Raw genomic sequence first — 15,198 nt, forward strand, 5'->3', positions numbered from 1 at the left:
TTCGTTTGGGGGCTAAAGTACCTCAGGGATGGTAGGACAATTCTTTTAGTTGAACCTCTTAGTGCAAATAACTTGAGAAATTGATTTAAAGAATTTCTGGAGGGTCTTTTTTTCTTGAAGGACATAAATGGAAACCATAGGTTTACAGTGAAGTTAAAGGATGAGCACTAGATAGAAACAGAATATTTGCCAGTGAGAAGAGTTTATCTTTGCCAATACCTTGTGTGGAAAAAGTGGCGAAATGTGTTTACCTTCAAAAATTGGACCATGTATTTCAGCCATTCATTGAGACAGGGAGCAGGCATTGTGTCTCCATAACCACAACACACTGTAACCAAACGAGTGCACTTGAAAAAGGCTGCAGAATGGGCATCCCACTGTGCTCCAGCTCTGTGCGCGATGAGGACAAGATTGCCTATACCTTCTTTGACTCATCTCCTGATACTCATTCTCCATCAATACTTTGATTTGGGGAAGAAAGTCTTTAAATGCATGTTTGTTCACAGCAGCATTGGAAGCTTTCAAGGCAAGGAAATTATGGATTTGTAGTCTGCTATCTCATCAGGAACTCCTAGGGAACAAGGACCTGGATGTTCTCTGTGTGTAGACCAAATGAGTCAACAGGAGAAAGGAAGTATTATTAGGTAAAGATGATTCTAACATTCTAGGAAGACAAACTGGAATGTTTTTGCTTAAAAATAGAATCCAGACATACTTGTTCAGTGTGTGCGGTTAAGTCAATAGTTCTTATAATCTTCTGGCTTTTAAGTGTGCTACTCAATGAAACCAAACAAAAATTCACAGAATGTCTGCTATACATGATGATGCTAGAATTCAAAGAAGAAAATAGGCTTCTAAGGACTTCACTTTGTATTTGGAGAATAAGGTATAATACATATACCAAATGAGGAGTCTATAATGCTAAAGCATTTGGAACTGCACTCAGTCAATGGTGTGGAAGTGCAAAGAAGGGAATAATTCATTTCCTTGGGAACAGAGAGATGATCTACAATGTCAAGAAAGGCTTGACAGAGAAGTTGATAATTAAGCTAAGCCTGAAAAATGAGTGTGATGGTGCCAAGTGGAAAACAAAGTAGCTTGTGTGGGAAAGGGGCAGTCCTAGCCACAGCGTGCCTAAGGGAGTGGCATCCTGTGACCTTTGGCCGTCGGGACGGTCCCAGCCAGGTGGAGAGGAGAGGAACAGCAGCAGAGCCTCCACGGGTACATTCATTACTCAGGACTGCTTACCAAGCACCTACTATGGTCCAGGCACTGGACTATGCAGTAAATACCATGATGGTGTAGGGAAGGCCTTTTCTCTTTCCTTTTTTCTTTTTCTTATTTTTTCTATTATGAATGTGACACCATTATCAGAATTCACTACTATATGTAATATATACTCTTATACATATACAAGAAAATAACTACTAAGAAAGTTAAAATTATTTATATTTTATTGTAACTTTTGTTTTTGCCAAGTAGAAGGGGCCAGCTGAAGTGGGGAAGGGAAAGGATTGAGGTAATTTTTTGGTAGCAATAAAGTTCTTGCATCACATCACAATTGTTCACTCCTTAAGTTTATTTTTATAACACCTATGCTGAGCACTGATTTGGGATGTGGATGAAGGACAGTGGAGAAGGAAAATAATTGAGAATTAATGAATGACATGAAGATTGACACTAGATAGCCAACACCTTTAAGTATCATTACCTGTAAGGAATGAAGCACCATCATAAATACTTAAACTGGGGTAATGACAGAATCACATGTAACTATGAGAAATAGAATATTGTCAGAGAATGGCCAAAGAAAACCTAAGAAGAAGAAGAAATTTGGGGGGATAACACCTGGTGTTGTTCTGGACAAGATGAGTATAAGGTGTCTGGGGGTGTTCCGTAGGTTTACAAAAAGGAGGAAATTTTGAGAGATAAATACATAACAAGTAAAAAAACACTACATTTTCAAGAAAAGGCAGGTGAGGAAAAGCCATTCAGGAAAAGAAGGATGGTCAGAAAGTTAGGAGAAACTAAGGGAAGGGAGCTAATATTTATCTAATATCTGTTTCAAATCAGGGACTGCTATGAACTTAACCTGTGTGATGGCATTGAATTCTCACAGTAAACCTAAAAATAATCTCATCCCACTTTGCATGTGTTTGAGATGTTTTGAAATATTAACTGACATTTTTCCTGCAATTTCTTTGTACCTTTAGCCTTTTCCAATGTGGCACCCGTTGACTTGTAGACTAATAGAATGACAGTTACAAAAAAAAAAGTAGAAGAAAAAAGCTTTTGATTTTAAAGAGCATAGGATTTTAATTTTCAAAAGTAAATAGCTTTAGAGAATTTGAACACCAAGAGGGTTGTGTCTCTGATTTTCAGGTATAGCTCTGGGAAGAAAGACAGCCTAGGGTATAAATGGCACTCTGGTGTGTCCAGGGTGATGAGCCATAGGCAACCTCACAGAGTTCAAGTCTTAGCAAGGTGCAAGAGCAGAAGATGAATTCAAATTGAAAGTGGCATAAATGTGAGAACCTCTTCAAGATTTTTCTAGCTTGATTAAGGCAGGAATCAGCAGACTGGCTTCAGTATACCCAGGAAGGGAAGAAAACTAACTCAGATAGAGATAAGCCTGGCGAGGCCTTGGGTTCAAGAATGAGGCATGACTCAGGAGGCAACCTGCATGAATTGACAACAAAACACCAGATGGAATTTGGCTTCTCAGCAGATGTCAGTATGGATGACTCCTGACTAATTCAGGATTAGAAATCCTCAACCCAAACTGTAGAACTGTATGAGTCCCTGAGAACAACAAAGAACTTGAGGAAAAGAGAAACCCTTAAATGATTGAGATTGAGTATCTGCTTGCTAGCTGAATGAGGGCTTTAAACATTGGAGAAAACTAAAGGAAGTTATATTTCTTGCACTGCTAAACTTGTGATCAAATATTCATATCTATAATAATCAGTAAAACTGCTTTTAGGAGAAGAGGTCACGATAATTTCCAAAGGCCATGCAGGTAGACAGTGATGGAACCTGTACATAAGATTAGGTCTGCCTGGCTCCAGAATCCTTGCTCTTGCTGCTCTTCCATTTGTATTGCACATCCCCATTTTCTAGAGTCAAGAGAAAAATAGTCAGCTATGTCAGACTTTTGGGGCTGATTTGAAGAAGGCCCCTAACCTTTCCTGCATTTAGTCCCCATAGTGCTGAGGGCAGGTGATATAGTAAGTCAGCTAAAGACCAGACCCAGGTCTTCATCTGTAAACCTCCCATTGTCCCACCTACTTCAATAAGCTAGCAGTGAAGTCACTACTTATTCCTTCCACAATTGAAGAGAAGGGTTGGAGTTGGGTAAACAAGTTGGAGGGTGGGGGCAGGACATTAAAAAAGAGTGTATTTTTCAGTCATTTTTGTTGTTGTTGCCAAGTAGAAGAGGTCTGCTAAAGTAAAGAAAAGAATTATGGATTTTAAAGCATTTATGTGATAGAAATTTACTAAATGCCAGGAGCTGTATGTTCATGCTACTGGAAGTGCAGCTCAAGGACCAATATCACTAATATCATCTGCAAGCTTGTTAGATCTACACATTTTTAGGCTCCACCCCAGATGTATTGAATCAGAATGTTGAAATGGAGCCGAGATATATGTGCTTCAATAAACCTTCAATAGTTACTATGCACATTCAACCTCATGAAAGGCTGCTATAGATATATGAAAAGCAATTGACTAGAGATGAGGAAGTAGATTATGGAAAAATATGTGCCCAGGTGAGGTTGCAAATCATAAGTATATAAAGTCACCCATCATCATGGTTATCAGATTCTCATCATGAGTTCTTGATGGGCCAGCTTGGAGATAGGGTCAAAGAAAAGGGTGGGATGTGTTCATGTAAGATACATGAAATTTGAAAGATACATGAACAAAAAAATCGAGATGAAACTGAGGAGTCTAAGAAAGTGTGGTTGATTTTATTAAGCCACATTAACCACATGAGTAGGCTATAAATGATCCCAGGATGGAAAATATTGATGCCATGATATCTAAATGTCACTTGCCTGCAGTGAATGACAGGAGAGATGGAAGGAGAAATGGTCAGATGAAAGTGTGGTAGGATAAGTAGGTTGTTGGAATGGAGATAAAAGACAATGGAAGTCTTTGTTCTCTTATTCACAATTGATTCCATGCTTTTTCTGATGTCAATAGGAGGTTTGCTCTCCAGCGATATGGAAACAAATCACTGGGATAACCAGAAAAAGAATCCTCTTCCTATAATTTCTTCATTGTCTTTGTTCCTCTGCATCTCGTCTCCCCTCAGCTTCCTCACAATCCAGTGTTTTCTGAAGATGAATAAATCTGCACCCAGTTCCAGCTCCTTATCAGTGAATTAAAATGGGGCATCAGGATGTGCACACACAGTCCTTGTTTCTCCATGAGAGAATTAGTAGTAGTAGTAGTAGTATTACTGTTATTATTATTATTTTGCTTATCTAGAGGAATCACTTGACTTCTGTGTTGCCTTAGACCACTGTCATTAACAACAGTGATGTCTTTTGATGTGCTCTGTGAGAAAGTGGGTGCTTTGAAGTTGAAAGATAGAACAGACATGGATAAATAGTACTCTGAGCAGACTGCTTTTGCACTGTTATTGCTGACAATTATTTCACCAGGTGACACATCTGATAAAAAGTCAGCCACCTTCGTCCAGGAAGTGTCTCAATAGCTACAGCTAGGGACTTTTGCCTGATCTTCCTCCCTCCCTCCCTCCCTTTCTTTCTTTCTTTCTTTCTTTCTTTCTTTCTTTCTTTCTTTCTTTCTTTCTTTCTTTCCTTCCTTCCTTCCTTCCTTCCTTCCTTCCTTCCTTCCTTCCTTCCTTCCTTCCTTCCTTCTTTCTTTCTTTCTTTCTTTCTTTCTTTCTTTCTTTCTTTCTTTCTTTCTTTCTTTCTTTCTTTCTTTCTTTCTTTCTTTTTTCCCTCCCTCCCTCCCTCTCTCCCTTCCATCCTTCCTTCCCTCCTTCCTCCTTCCTCACTTTCTTTCTTTCCTTCTTTCTTTCTTAGCAGATAGAACTAGCTAATTTTCTGACTGGAGCCTTGTGCTTCCTTCTTTGTGATTTTGTCTCTGTTTCTGAGTCAGGGTCAAGGTTCTCGAAACTGGCTCCGTGGGAGCTAGCACAGGTTCAACACTGTTTCCTAGGATTGGCTACATAGCGGCCTTTTGATTGGTCCTTGCCAGGTTTCCTCTTGCTTGGTTTCTCCTCAGCCTGTCATTATCTTTGACAGTTCTCCTTTTCTGGCTCTAGAAATGCAGATATGACATCTTAGAAACTGAACAGCTATGTCTAAGGCAGACAGCACTTGATGGGCCATTATTGGATTATCACATACAGTATTATGTGCATAGCATTGTCATGGACAGTGAGTATTAACTCACTTCATCTTCATAATCATGCTTGTAGGTCTTATTAATAGCCTCATTTTTTCAAACAAGGAAACTGAGGAACCAAGATGAAACTGCAGCCACAATGTTCGTGGTCAGCAGATCAGGGTTCAAACCCAGGCAGTTTAACACAGAGATCATCCAGCTGCCTTGCAGCTCTGCCATGCTACATGGAGGATGTGGCCTGGCACCAGTGTTGGAGAGGGGTTTGGGGGAGAGGGTGATGGTGTCCATAGTGATGAGTTAGAAAGGATGGAGTTAGACTTTCTGAGGTTTGTGCTGAGATTGGTCCCTCAGTGCTTGCTCTGTTGGGATAGTTGTCTCAAGTGTCTAACACCAAGACTCTGATTGCTTGAATAGTAACTTCCAATCCCACAAAACCTGCTGAGTTTGGGGCCATTCCAGCTGGTACTGGGACAACTAGCTTCTGGTTAGAAAATTGTTCACGGGCAGGACTAGATACACCCATTGATGGGAAGATAGTTCCAATGCCAGTGGTGGAGTAATAGCATATAACCGAGTTTATACACTGAGAGAGCTATGGGACATGGTGGGTATGAGGTGAGGACTGGAGCAATTGTGTCAGGGGCTAAAAAGATTGCTGGAAGATGGTCTTTGGAGTTGGCTGCCTAATGGCTGGTTCTGTAGCCCTGACTTTAATCTGGCTCAGTTCAATGGGGAATGTTTTCTAAAATCCCTACAACTCTGTCTCCAAATTTAAGGTCAGAGATATTTGTTTGAGCAGTCTATTTCTGTGTATATTTTCTATTTTTCCCCACAAGACTTTTTATTTAGGCACATTTCCTGTGTTAAGCTAAAATATAAGGACCTAAAACTTTTGCCCATGGGTGATGTCTTAGCATGACTAAAAGACTATGTGTGATCTAATGAAATGGCACATTGATGATAATAACTATGGCCAAACACTTTTCTGTTATCTAGAATTAAGGAAGTGTTTGTTTAGACAGCTTTTCACTCTAAATGTGACAATATTATTACTTCCTCACTTCCTTCTTTTTTTCCCCCATCTCTACTGCTAGTTGGAAAGTGGACTTTGGTTAAAGTAGCTAAAGGAAGAGATTGCCATCCTAATTTGTTTTAATTATATTGAAAGTAGGGTAAAGTAGTGGTTTAGTTCTTCTTGTAAGTGTTTCAAATATCAGTTAATTGTTATTTTTAAGCATGTGTCCAAATTCCCACTAATTTCTTTCTTTTTTTCAGATTAAAAAAATTTATTTTTAGAGAGAGGGGAGGGAAAAAGAAAAAGAGGGAGAGAAATATCAATGTGTGAGAGAAACATCGATTGGTTGCCTCTCACACGCCCCCAGCTGGGGACCTGGCCTACAACCCAGGCATGTGTCCTGACCAAGAATTGAAGCAGCAATCTTGCAGTCCACAGGATGATTCCCAACCCACTTAACCACACCAGTCAGACTCCCACTAATTTCTAATATGGATTTGAAAAGAAGGTATCTAAGGAGTTGAATTTTCAAAAGTCTTATTGAGAAACCAAATAAAAGATATCATTGTGTTACAAGAAGATGGCAAATGTGAATTCAAAGCTACATACTGAAACCAAAACAGAGGGAATCCAAACATTTGGTGCCGCCACAAGTGAGTAGTCTAAATAAAAAGTATAGAAGAATGCATTACACCCAAAGATCTGGGAGAGTCAGTTTATCAGCCTTGTGATCTTGAGGCAGGGATGGGAGAGTAAAGATGAAATAGCTATTGGGTAAACAAAAACAGTGTCTGCCATCAATTGCTTAGGGACATCTGTAGCCATTCTTCCTCCTTGTGTCTTATTGTCTTGTATTTTTCCTCTAGGAAAACTACCTCCTACACTTTCAGGACATGTTTTCCAAGCAGATATAATACCCACCCCCACATCCAGGGGTGGACAGTCAATCCAGGATAAGAAATATATATTTTCAGACTTTTTCTAAAACAGTTGTGAATGGCAGATGGCTAGCTGCTCAGTTATAAGCCTGGAGCTGCTCTTGGCTATCTCCTCCATCAATATGGGAGCACTCATCTGAGAATGAAGCCAACACAGAGGAAAGCAGAGTCTGGGTGTTACAGAAACAGGGGAGTCCAAAAACAACCCCCAGAGTTTGCGGCTGGGAGATAGGGAAAAGGAAGCAGCTTTCAGGATGCCTTTGCAAGGCTGGGGCTAGTGGCTGGAAACTTTGTTGCACAAAGACCCGCTTTGCAACTTCCAAGGCTCAGGAAGATGGGAGGGGTCTTGGACTGTGGGATGGTACGGAAGGAGCCTACATAGGGTTCTGTGAATGGTCAGAACTGTTTGTAACACCCACTGCGTCAGAGGACACAGTCAGGGATATATAAGCAGCTGCGGACATTTTAGCTCACGCGCTCCCTCCATGTGGCTTGGAGGAGGGGTTCTCCAGGCTGCTTTAAGGGAGGCCTCCAGGCTGCTTTAAGAAGAGGCTCTCGCCATGCGGTATGCAGGAAGAAGGCAGTTTACAAGGAGGCTGAGAATCCAGGTGGTTCTCCATTGAGAGCTGGAGGGCACCACAGCACAGAAAGGTCCTCCCCAATCAGAATGGAGTGATTGGCAGCTACTGGTAAAGCTGTACTGTGCTGGAAAGTAGGGAAACGGTGTTTCTGACTTTCCTAAGCCTGGCCATGTCTGGGAGGGGGAGGCAGAACTATGTGCAAATAAACAGTTCTTTTTCTTTTCACTAAACTCTGGTATTGAGAGTTATAATTCTGGAGGCGGGCAATCGGGCTCCTAACTAAACAGCCTGTGGGTTCTGTTTCAATCGGAGCAGCCCAGGGGTTCTGTTACATGGGGACGCAGACAAAATTCTTATATCATTTGAGCACTTAGGTCATGTTGCACCTGAAGCCATCATTCTGGGCTTTCAGACTCACAAGTAAATGATTCACTCCTATTGCTTAAGTTAATTTTAGTTATGTCTCTGTCCTTCCCAACTGACTACTATAGAATAGCATTTACTCCTTTGAGGGTACAATCAGTGTCATAACTAAAAGTACATTTTGTTTCTTTCCCAGGATTAAGATAAATACACCATTGCTAGGAAACAAACATGTGAACTTATAGTTTTCTTAAAGTGCCAAATAGTAACTATTTTAGGCTGTGTGGACCAAGAGGCAAAACTGAGAAATTATGTATATCACCATTTAAAATGAAGCTGTTTAAAAATGCAAAAACTATTCTTAGCTCCCTGACTACAAAAAGTCAGCTGCCTCTGTTTGCCCTGGAAGCCCAACAAAAACAGTAACAAAAAGACCCATCTTACTTTGAACAATCTTTTTGTTTCTGTCTCTTAAAAGAAAGCATTCATTTCATTTTTATTTTTCAAGACTCAGCACAAGTACCCTCTTACCCTGGAGCTTCCTGTGACTGACTAGGTGGGGTCCTTATTCCTTCTTTTGTGCTCACAGACCACCATGCTCATAGCTTCTATTTTGTTCCTTCACACATTTTGACTGTTTAAATTTGGGAAACTGAAGACATAAAAACTGATGTAAAAGTATTAAAATAAACATTTGTGAACCATGTATAACTAAACATAGCAGTTAATGCATTACCAACACATTTGAAGCCCAATTTGTACTCTTTCCAAAACATGTTTCCTCCCTCTTTTAGAGGGGCCTTCTACCCAGAATTCAGCACCTGCCATCTTTCTGCATATTATTATCATTTTACACAATCTACAGTAATTCTTTTGTAGCTGTATAACATTGTTAAATAGGTTTAAAACTTGATACAAAATATACAGGTTCTAAAATGTGACTTTTCTTTCTTTCTTTCTTTTTTTTTTTTTTTTACCTCAGGACTGTATCTGTATGAGTCATCAAAGTTGATTTATGTAGCTATAGTTCATTAACTTTTACTGCTCTATTGAAATACATTTGATGAATATACCTCAATCTGTATGTTTTCCTGTTGATGGACATCCAGATTACTTCTGATTTTTTTTCACATGCAAAAATATGCTTTTCTGGAAATATTACACCTGCCTCTTTGTGCACCTCTGGGAGGGTACCTCTGTAGTATATATGCAAGGGAAAATGGCTGGTTGTAGGTTACGCGTATCTTCAAATATACTAGAGATGATGAGGTGAAAACCCTGCTGTGGTTTTAATTCGCGTTACCTAGATAATTATGTAAGTTGAATGTTTACATAAGTATTTTGACTTGGGATGTCTACTTTCATACACTTTGAATTCATGTCTAGTGTTTATTTTCTTTCATTGGATTGTGGTCTCTCCTATTAATTTGGAGGAAATTCTTTGTATATTCTACATATCTGTTCTTGTTGACTGTATTTGTTTCAAAAAAATTTGTCTTGATATGTGCCTTATATTTTTACTGTTGCTATTCCTTTTCCAATTAAGATTTCTTAATTTTAAGACAATTACATGTATATTTTTTCTCTTGTGGTTTATACATTTTTGTGTCTGATCAAAGACCTTCCTGAGGAAGACAGTATCCAAAATGGTGACATGAAGAATTATGCAGAACCTCTCCTTACAGAAATAACTGTAAATGAAAAAATTATTAAAAAGAAAACATTTAAAGTCTTTAGACTTAGTTCTAGGGGCATACGGTAAATGAAGAACATTTTTTGTTCTCATAGCATTGCTGTTTCCTATCATTAGTTCTACAACTTTTTTGTTGTCTAATTCATTAATGTCTGTTGCAATATTTTTAAGCTTAATTTCTTTCATTTCTCTAAATTTGACTTCATTTCTTTTCTTCCTCTTTAAATTGTATGCTCAATTTGTTTATTTCACTTCATATATATATATGTATTTTTTAAGGGTTTGAATTTTCCTTTGAGCAGTGTTTAAGCAGCATTCTTTAGATGTCATTTTATAAATAATTTCTCAATTTGGTTTTAATTTTTGCTTTAAAAATTATTTAATTTTTAAAAAACTGTTTTTTCTTTCTGGCATTATTAGTTATTAATAATCTTGCAATAAATAATGTATGTAGTTTTTATGTGGAATAATATGTTATTTTTTAATGTTTCACAAGATTTGAAAAAATATATTCTTTTTGTATATTTGTGCGTGTACATATACTTATGTACATATCTATGCATATATGTGAATCTTGAATATAGGGTATATTTTTATTAATACTGTTCATTAAGTCTTTTATAGCTTTGCTTAGTTTTGTCCACTAGACAACTCATAGAATGAGAGAAATGAATTAACAGCTCCTACTAATTTGTTTCTAACTATTTATTCTTACATTATATATTTTTGCTTCATGAAATTTGATGATGCGATATTCAAGTCTGATATCTGATGGTGAGACTTATGTGATTGCATTGTACCATTATTATAAAAAGTGCCACGATGTTTTTTCATTTAATGATATTTGTTCTGATGTTAAATTAAACATTGTCTGATATTAGAATCTACTATCCTCTTTTTTAAAAAAAATCTAAATTGCCCTAAATGCCTTTGCACGTGCTTTTACTTTCAACTTTTCTAAGTCCCTTTATTTTAACCTTTTTTTGCAATGTACTTATATGTTTTACTTTTCCATCATAAGTCTTCTTAAAAATAAAGTTAGCCCACTTTATTTATCTATATAATATGTTCAGTCTTAAACTTGCCAGCTTATTTTCTATCTTTTTTATTTTTTGTTATCTCTTTTGTTAATCTTTCATGATACACCTATGTTTGTTTTGCTTTGTGCAGTGTTTCACTAATGAAGTTACAGAATGCGTATAATGGTTATCTTTTGACAACATTTTTTTTTCTTTGATGTTACAGGGTGTTTGGGTTTTTGCAAGAAAGGGGAAAACTCTAATCTATCAAAATCCTTACAACTCTTAGTTCTGGCCACACTCTGGATTCCACCCACTTTCTCAATGATGTCTCCTCAGGACAGCATCACTCTGCTCTATCACAGAAAAGGAAATGCCAGAGTTGGGAAAAAGGAAGAAAGCAAGTTGAATGTCATAAAATGTGGGTGGCTTTTTAGCTTCGGTATATGCATAATACAGAATAGTAATATCCTATACCTTTTATTATTATAACTTAATATTTAAAAGGTAAGTTCAATGTATTTCTATTAATTCTGAGAGAATATATTTATATATTTTAACTAAGAAAATCAGGTTGCATATTCATATTTATAGTATGAGCTGAGTTTTGCAAAAATGTATTGTTAAACATTTCTTCACATAATTTTACATATTTTCATATCTAAACATTGGCTTCACAATGAGGGGATTGAGAAGATAAAGGAGATGTGAAGGAATTACTTCATTCTCTTGACATTGTGGTGATCATGTGCTACTTTTGAAAATTTAAAGCAAAATTTAATGAACAAATTATGGAAATATATAACTTTAAAGTAAATTGTATAGGAAGGTGAACAAGAAAAAAACAAATGGAAAAGTTGGCAATAAAAATATGAAAAATACTTAACTTTGTTCATAGTTTACAAATTCTAGTGACAGTGAAAATCTACTTTTCAACTCTCAGAGTGGCCCAGTATTTGGTGGCTGCTCTGTGGCCTCTTCTTTTTTTGTTTGCTTGATCTCCATCCCATCTGATGAAAGAGGTAACCCCATTACCAGTCTAACATGGGTAAACCATGATCGGTCAAAATCTAAATCAAACACATAGTTTTCAGACCCTTCCCTGGTTATTATTTGGGGGGATGGGTGTTCGCCCCCATCTGGTCAATGAGACTAGTGGAAAGTATACTAGGTGCCTCAGAAAATGTTTCCTCTATAACAAAAAGATCCCATGAAATAAAATACCCTCTTTTTTTTCACAGGCCACTGTTGTGACTTATGTGACTACAGAAATAACTGCAGTCATTGTTTGACTATGACCATAGACATCGTGAACATGCTGAAGGCAGCAGGGCACAAAAACGGAAACACCAAGACTCTCGATAAAGGTGGCCCAGTCCTGCATCAACCCTGTGCCTAACTCCCCTCTGGACTTCTCATTTCATCAGATGATAGACACGTAATGCCTTAGCCACATTTAGCTGGGTATTTTGTGATAGATGGTAGAACTATGATTTAAAACACCCTCTTGGAGGGATAGTTTGGCAATGGCAAATACAATTAAAATGTTTTGTTTTTTTTAATGACAGAACAGTTCCATTTCTGAGAATTTAACCTAGTGGTATACTCATTTCTGTGCACAAAGATACATGCACAGGATGTTCACTGAGGCTGTGGGTGAAATACAAGATTGAAAACAACCTAAATATTCGTAGGTAGGAGGAAGTCTGAATACATTACTTTTTATATGGAATACTGTGTAACCCTTAGAAAAACTGATAGATGGATCAAAATAATCTGAACATTATATTTCTTTTAAAAAGTCATATAAAGTGTATATAAAATGTATAGCATGCTCTGCTTGGATCATGCTTGAATATATGTAACTTGTTTCTGGAAGGGTGAAAAGAAAAATCAAATATGATTGTCCATAGGAGAGGAGCTGGGTGACTAAGAATAGGAAGGAGACCCACCTTCATTGTTTACTTAATTTATACTTTTAAAATGTGTGTGACTGGTATGCATGATCTATTTTAATTAATTTATTCATTTTTTATTTAATCGATGAATGAATAAAGAACTTTGAGAGGCATATCCTTTCTTGGGAAGGTCCCTTGATAAAACAGACTGCAAAATAGAATAAGGCAGGTGTGGCCCAGTTGAGGCCTGTGAGAAAGTGCAGCCTCTGAGCTTGGAGTTGGGCAGTTCAGAGCTGCAGGCGCCTCCTGCCGGTGTGGAGAGGGGCTATGTTTGTGCTGAGTATGTAACTTCAGGAAGAATAGACTGTTGTGGAATGAGACACATGCTCGCTGGCCTGGCAGGTCCAGAGCTTAACGACTGCAAGGAATACAGGACCATAGAGAAAATGTCCCTGTGTCGCATGCTTGCCTGCTGTGTACAGGACACCTGGAAATAGAAAACTATGAGATTCAGAGCTGTGGACTGGTCTATGGAGTGAGCAGAACTTCATTCCCATTCTGGTAAAGCTATTTTTATCCTTTGTGGCCTTGAGCCCTTATTTATTTATGTTTCGTAAAAAAAGTATCTTAAGCACTTTTTCTGATAATTATACATGTTTAATCTACATAAACTTAAACAGAAATGTATAAAGTGAAAAGTCCTTCATATGTCTCTTAATTTTTCACCTCTTCCTCTTGACCTACCTTGACAATCACTCTTTATGGCTTGATCTTGTTTCCTTCTAAAATTTTAATAAATGCATAAATACACTTAATCATTTAGCAGAAATGGGGTCCTCTTATACATCATATTTTCTACCTGTATGCAGCGTAGACCAGGAGTCAGCAAACTTTTTCTATAAAAGATAAGATAGTAAATATTTTAGGCTTTTTCTGGCATGTAGTCTCTATCATAATTACTCATCTCTGCTATTACAGCAGGAAATCAGCTATAGACAATACATAATGAATGGGCATATCTTTGTCCCAACAAAACTTTACTTAAAAAGCAGGTGGCAGGCCATATTTGGCATGTGAAACATAGTTTATCAACCTCTCATGTACATAAATCTACTCATCCGTTTTACTGGGTGTCTAATACTCCTTTGAATGGATGCATAAATTCACTTAACTCACCCCCCCCCATTGGTAGATATCTCCAATCATTTCTTTTAGAAGTCCTTTTCATCTAGCATTCCTTATCAGTTAGCTGCTGAGCTGGTCCTCTCTCTCTATCCCTCTATGGACATGCTCACTGCTTTCCGTGGTGCACTGACTTAATGCCCTGTACAGGCTGCTCCTTGCTCCATCTGCCTCCTTGTGCTTTCACCACCTATGGGTGTCAGCAGTCCCAAGCTTGTTAAAGCATTTGTACTTGTTATTGTAGCATGCAATTTAATTACATAGAAATGGAAGTCCAAGAGAGACGTTGTTGATTCTACAAAAACAATGCTGGTTATTTTGCAAAGACTAGATTAAGGTAAAATTCTTTTTTAAACATCTGTCAATTTAGGCATGGGGGTGAGACAATTATAACAGACTGAAACCAAAGAGCCTTGAGTGGACAGTGGGTGTGCCCCCACGTGAGCTCTTTGGACAGAAAAGTCTGGGCTGCAAGGGTGGGTTGGGGCGCAGGCACCGCCCTGCTTCCTCCACAATTTTCAGAGGCTGCACTGGACAGGGAAACTGCCTGTGGCCCCATGATACCCCACATTTACACCTTGCCCAGTCAGTTTTTTTGGGTCTTCGTATCTTTCCAGATACCTTGCACCTCTGATTTTTAGCCTGCATTTCCCAGCTCTGTTTCTTCTCTCAAATGCCTGGCCCATTACCATTTAAAAGAGTGGTAAGCCCATATTTACGTTCTGATGTTGTTTATGCTTTATTTCCTTTGCACACTGTCTGTTCTGTTCCCCTCAGTTTTTCTTCCAGGCAGAATCTATCTTATCTGACGTTGCAAAGCAGTTAACATTGATTCTGGTGAATGGTCTATTTTGATTTTTGCTACAGGGAGATTTTAGCACAAATTCTCATATATTGTTTTCTCAACAAATAGAAAAATGTGTTCCACATTCATTGTGCTGCAGATGCCGAGCCTGCTATTTTGTAACTCACTGTCTCATCTCTTTTACTTGCTTTCTCTGTCACTGTCGATCTTTGCCTAATACTTCATTCTTTATGCAGACTCCTTACTTGGAGCTGAATTTGGCAGTGGAGTTTGCCTAACTAATGGGGACCATATGCTCTGCAATTACATTCCCCAACAACAT

The sequence above is a fragment of the Furipterus horrens genome, unplaced genomic scaffold, assembly GCF_987537825.1.
Source record: "Furipterus horrens unplaced genomic scaffold, mFurHor1.1.pri manual_scaffold_5, whole genome shotgun sequence".
In the NCBI taxonomy this organism is placed as follows: domain Eukaryota; kingdom Metazoa; phylum Chordata; class Mammalia; order Chiroptera; family Furipteridae; genus Furipterus; species Furipterus horrens.